The sequence below is a fragment of the Magnolia sinica genome, chromosome 1 (genome assembly GCF_029962835.1).
Source record: "Magnolia sinica isolate HGM2019 chromosome 1, MsV1, whole genome shotgun sequence".
Classification (NCBI taxonomy): domain Eukaryota; kingdom Viridiplantae; phylum Streptophyta; class Magnoliopsida; order Magnoliales; family Magnoliaceae; genus Magnolia; species Magnolia sinica.
This window is the reverse complement of record NC_080573.1, coordinates 20167800-20173921: the sequence shown is the minus strand read 5'-3', so window position 1 is coordinate 20173921 and position 6122 is coordinate 20167800. Positions and strand designations below refer to the sequence as shown.

Sequence of the window (6122 nt, the reverse complement as noted above, 5' to 3'; positions counted from 1 at the left end):
TAAAAACACAGGACAAATGGACATCAAGCACGAGTTATCCAACTCCTTCCCAAATTCCATGGACTTGAATTAGAAAGTCCATATTTACATTTGAAAGAGTTTAATGAGATTATAGCTACATTATATTTTCCTAATGTATCTGAGGATACAATCAGGCTGAAACTCTTTCCTTTTTCCTTAAAAGAGAAGGCTAAGATGTGGTTACATTCACTGCGTCCTAGATCCATTGGCACATGGAACGACATGCAGAGGGAATTCATAAAAAAATTCTTCCCACATCATAAAACGATTACCCTTAGAAAAGCAATCATGAACTTTGCCCAAAAGGAAGATGAAACATTCTTCCAATGTTGGGAAAGATTCAAAGATTTGGTCAGTTCATGCCCACAACACGGATTTGAAATGTGGCGCATTATAAATTTCTTCTACGATGGACTGACATCTTCCATGCGCCAAATGGTCGAGACAATGTGTAATGGAGAGTTCATTAATAAAGATGTCGATGAGGTATGGGACTACCTCGACAGTCTGGCTGAAAAAACACAATCATGAGACTATTACCCAAAATCAAACACCACGTCTAGGCCTAATCAATTAAAGGAGAAATGTGGATTATATCTCTTGAAAGAAGAGGATGATCTCAAGTGTAAAGTGACTACGCTTATAAGGAAAGTTGAGGCCATGGAAGGAAAGAAGGATAAGGTTAATGAAATTGTTTGCGGCATCTGTGATTACAACATTTATACAACTGAAAATTGTCCTACAATACCCGCCTTTCGAGGAGTATTGAATGAACAAGCTAATGCCGTCAACAACTATTAAAGACCTTTTACTGGACCTAACTCCAATACGTACAATCTTGGTTGGAAAAATCATCCAAACTTTAGTTGGAGGAATGGACAAACGGCTACCCCTCAAGGTTTCTTCAATCAAAATCCAAATTAAGTGAAACCTCAAGAGGAACCAGTTCAAAATTCCATACAAGAGCTGGCTCAGGCAATGCAGGAAATTACAGATTTTATGCAAAAGATAGATTCTCGTATGACGGTTATAGAAAAGGGGATGTTTCCTGCACAACATCTCCCCAATCCTAAACCGCAGTACGAGATTAATGATCCCAGCTCTTCAAATCAAATGGGGCACGCTAAATCCATCACCACTCTTAGGAGTGGAAAGATCATTGATAAAACTCTTCCGGTTAGACCCGAAAAATCTCAAGAACCAGAAGAGGACAACAATGATAGAGCTAGTGATGCACCACAAAAATTAGAACCGGAACTTCTAGAGAAGCCAGTTGCTCCATTGCCCCAACGGTTGGTTTCACCAAAACCTCTCTCTAACTCTCAGGATATCCTAGAGGTGTTGAAACAAGTGAAAGTCAACATTCCTTTACTTGATGTCGTGAAACAAATACCTTCATATGCCAAATTCCTGAAAGACTTATGCACCACAAAACGACGGCAGAGTATTCAAAAGAAGATTTTCTTGACCGAGAAAGTGAGTGCCATCCTAAAGCAAGACGTGCCACAGAAATTCAAGGATCCCGGTAGCCCAACCATATCATGTGTAATCGGGGACCATCGAATTGATCATGCACTTCTTGACTTAGGAGCGAGCGTCAATCTGATTCCCTACGCGGTATACAAACAGTTAGGTTTGGGTGAATTAAAACCCACCCTAACCACACTACAACTTGCTGATCGCTCTGTTCGTGTACCAAGAGGGATAATTGAGGATGTGTTGGTCCAAGTTGATAGATTTTACTACCCTGTAGATTTTATCATCCTGAACACCGAACCCATCAATAACATAAGCACTCAGATCCCCGTCATTCTTGGCCGCCCATTCCTTGCCACTTTAAATGCAATTATCAATTGCAGGAATGGTGTCATGACTATGTCTTTTGGGAATATGACATTGGAGTCAAATATCTTTTTCAATAACGGTAGAAACTTAGAGGAGGATGACGATTTCCACGACATTAACATGATTGACTCTTTAGTGGAAGATACGACACCTCTAGCCTTATCCTTTGACTCTCTAGAGACGTGCCTGGCCCACTCCCATGATTTTGATGATGACATGATTAGGGAGATGTGCGCCTTACTTGATACTGCACCGGTACTTGAAGTTAACCGGTGGAGGCCACAATTTGAAGAATTACTACAAACCGATGTAGTGCCTCTACCGTCTAACCTCAAGCCGCCGAAGCTTGACCTAAAACCTTTGCCCTCTGATTTGAAATATGCCTATTTAGGTCAAGATGAGACATACCCGGTGGTGATCTCTGCCCACCTAGAGAAAGAACAGGAGAGTATGCTCATATCTACTCTCATTGAGCATAAAAGAGCCCTGGGATGGACGATAACGGACCTCAAGGGAATTGACCCCTCGATTTGTACTCACCGCATATATCTTGAGGATAATGCAAAAACCGCTCGGCAACCACAACGTAGATTAAATCCAAACATGAAGGAAGTGGTTAAGGCCGAGGTTCTTAAACTATTAGACATGGGTATCATATACCCTATATCCGATAGTCAATGGGTGAGTCCAACTCAAGTGGTCCCTAAGAAGTCTGGAATCACCATTGTAGCCAATGCTAATAATGAACTCGTGCCAACTAGAGTCACTACTGGTTGGAGAATGTGCATTGACTACAGGAAGTTGAATACCGTCACGAGGAAAGACCACTTTCCTTTACCATTCATTAATCAGATCCTAGAAAGGTTAGTTGGCCATTCCTATTATAGTTTCCTTGACAGGTATTCGGGCTACAACCAGATAGAGATAGCCCCTGAAGACTGGGAAAAGACCACATTTACATGTCCCTACGGCACCTTTGCCTACCGAAGGATGCCATTCGGACTATGTAATGCCCCTGCCACCTTTCAGCGATGTATGCTTAGTATCTTTTCTGATATGGTGGGGCAATATCTAGAGGTCTTCATGGATGATTTCTCTGTTTACGGTCCATCTTTCAGCAAGTGCTTGGAAAGTCTTAAATGTGTGCTGAAAATATGTGAAGAAAAGAACTTGGTACTTAATTGGGAGAAGTGCCATTTCATGGTTCAGAAGGGAATTGTCCTTGGGCATATCATCTCGTCCAAGGGAATCGAGGTAGATAAGGCAAAAATCGATCTTATCTCTAACCTACCTCCACCCAAGAACATCAGAGACGTGCGATCCTTCTTAGGACACGCAGGATTTTACAGGCGATTCATAAAGGACTTTAGTCTCCTCTCTCATCCTTTATGTACTTTTCTTCAAAAGGATGCTCCGTCCGAGTGGACGAGCAATGCCCGGAAGCTTTCACCAAGCTTAAGGGCACGTTAACTACTGCCCCGATTACACATAATATGGTTGGGCTACAGGGATCTTTGAATTTTTGTGGCACGTCTTGCTTTAGGATGGCACTCACTTTTTCGGTCAAGAAGATCTTCTTTTGAATACTCTACCATCTTTTGGTCGTGCATAGGTCTTTCAAGAATTTGGCATATGAAGATACCTGTTTTACGACATCAAGTAGAGGAATGTTGACTTTCACTTGTTTCAACACCTCTAGGATATCCTGAAAGTTAGAGAGAGGTTTTGGTGCAACCAACCGTTGGGGAAATGGAGCAACTGGCTTTTCTAGAAGTTCCGGTTCTAATTTTTGTGAGGCCTCACTAGATCCATTATTGTTGTCCTCTTCTGGTTCTTGAGGCTTTTCGGGCCTAACCGGAAGAGTTTTATCAATGATCTTTCCACTCCTAGGAGTGATGATGGATTTAGCGTGCCTCATCTAATTTGAAGAGCTGGGATCATTAATCTCGTACTATGGTTTAAGATTGGGAAGAGGTTGTACAGGAAGCATCCCCTTTTCTATAATCGTCATACGAAAATCTATCTTTTGCATAAAATCTGTAATTCCCCACATTGCCTAAGCCAGCTCTTGTATGGAATTTTGAACCGGTTCCTCTTGAGGTTTCACTTGATTTGGATTTTGATTGAAGAAACCTTGAGGGGTAGCCGTTTGTCCATTCCTCCAACTAAAGTTTGGATGATTTTTCCAACCAGATTGTACGTATTAGAGTTAGGTCCAATAAAAGGTCTTTGATAGTTGTTTACGGCATTAGCTTGTTCATTCAACACTCCTCGAAAGGCGGGTATTGTAGGACAATTTTCAGTTGTATGAATGTTGCAATCACAGATGCCGCAAACAATTTCATTAACCTTATCCTTCTTTCCTTCCATGGCCTCAACTTTCCTTATGAGCGTAGTCACTTTACACTTGAGATCATCCTCTTCTTTCAAGAGATATAATCCACCTTTCTCCTTTAATTGAGTCGGCCTAGACGTGGTGTTCGACTTTGGGTAATAGTCCCATGATTGTGTTTTTCAGCAAGACTATCGAGGTAATCCCATACCTCGTCAACATCTTTATTAATGAACTCTCCATTACACATTGTCTCGACCATTTGGCGCATGGAAGATGTCAGTCCATCATAGAAAAAATTTGTAATGCGCCATGTTTCAAATCCGTGTTGTGGGCATGAACTGACCAAATCTTTGAACCTTTCCCAACATTGGAAGAATGTTTCATCTTCATTTTGGGCAAAGTTCATGATCGCTTTCCTGAGGGAATCCTTTTATGATGTGGGAAGAATTTTTTTTATGAATTCCCTCTGCATGTCGTTCCATGTGCCAATGGATCTAGGACGCAGTGAATGTAACCACGTCTTAGCTTTCTCTTTTAAGGAAAAAGGAAAGAGTTTCAACTTGATTGTATCCTCAGATACATTAGGAAAACATAATGTAGCTATAATCTCATCGAACTCTTTCAAATGTAAATATGGACTCTCTGATTCAAGTCCATGGAATTTGGGAAGGAGTTGGATAACTCCTGCCTTGATGTCCATTTGTCCTATGTTTTCAGGGAAAATCATGCATGAGGGCGTACTCACTCCCGCCGGTTGTAGATAATCTCGTAAAGTACGAGGCGGGGGTGCCTGATGCACCTCATTCTCATCTTGGGTATCCTCCACCTTGAGTGGAAGTAGAGGAGGTTAGTCTTCAGCCATAACTTCAATTAATTCAGGGGATTTCGAGCGGTGTCTAGTCCTGCGATGGATAGTCAACCCCTCAACCAATCCTCTTTCAGTCAAGAGACGTCGAGTGTCGTCACGGGCCCACTTGGGCATGAAACACTCGCAGCCCTCAATTTAAATTTGAAACCTAATCCTAAGAAAGAAAATCTAAAAAGAAAGAGAGGGTTGGAAAGGAGTTACCAAATTGGAGGCCCTAAGTTGAAGACCCGCAAAATAAAACAAAATAAGTTAGATTCTAAAAAGGAGAAGAACAATCCTTTAAAAGAAAGGTAGCAGTGAACTGATTTCTAAAAAAAGGAATTCCTAAAAGAAAGTGGAAATTTCTAAAATTAGGAAAGTCCTAAACTAGAAAGAAAATTACTAAAAGAGAACTGGAAAATAGAAAGTAGGGAAGGAGCTTACTGAATTAGAAATTTCTATCTTAAAGGCCTATAAAATAGGAAGGTTAGTTTCTAAACAAAAATTCTAAAAATAAATTAGGAAACAAAATTAGATTATAAAAGAGTTAAAATTAGAAAGTTATTAAAAATAAAAATAGAAAGTTAATTCCTAAAAAGGGAAATAACTAACCTAGTTTCTAAAAACAAAAGAGGAAAATTTTCAAAAATAAACTATTTCTTAAAAATAGGAAAATACTAGAATTAGAAGATTTTTAAAATTTAAACCCTAATTTTAAAAGTGGAAAAAGTAGAGAAATTAGGAAGGAATTACCAATTTAGGAACTTATGTCAGGATCCTACAAAACATGGAAACAAGTTAGTTCTAGAAATTAATTAAAAACCTAAAACTAAAGTTAGTCAAATTCTAATATTAAACTAATTCTAAACCTAATTAATTTCAGAGAATCGCAACCGTTAGTCCCCGACAACGGCGCCAAAAACTTGTTCACTCCCCAAGTATAGGGTTGTGATGTAGTAATAAACTCGGTAAGACCGAGGTCGAATCCACAGGGACTGAAACTTGTACGTTTCCTGAAACTAACTAGAAATAGAACTAGCCTAAGATGCAATCTAAATCAAATATAAATTGATG

General features: G+C 39.8%; 2 non-coding genes across 2 annotated transcripts; one reads left to right on the top strand and one right to left on the bottom strand.

Annotated features, from left to right (window-relative positions):
• Positions 1 to 291: 291 nt before the first annotated feature.
• On the bottom strand, positions 292 to 398 carry LOC131222348 (small nucleolar RNA R71). The gene has a single exon (XR_009160009.1). It is a non-coding gene; the product is annotated as a small nucleolar RNA R71 (small nucleolar RNA).
• Positions 399 to 4518: 4120 nt separating this feature from the next.
• Positions 4519 to 4625, top strand: LOC131222949 (small nucleolar RNA R71). The gene has a single exon (XR_009160244.1). It is a non-coding gene; the product is annotated as a small nucleolar RNA R71 (small nucleolar RNA).
• Positions 4626 to 6122: the final 1497 nt, after the last annotated feature.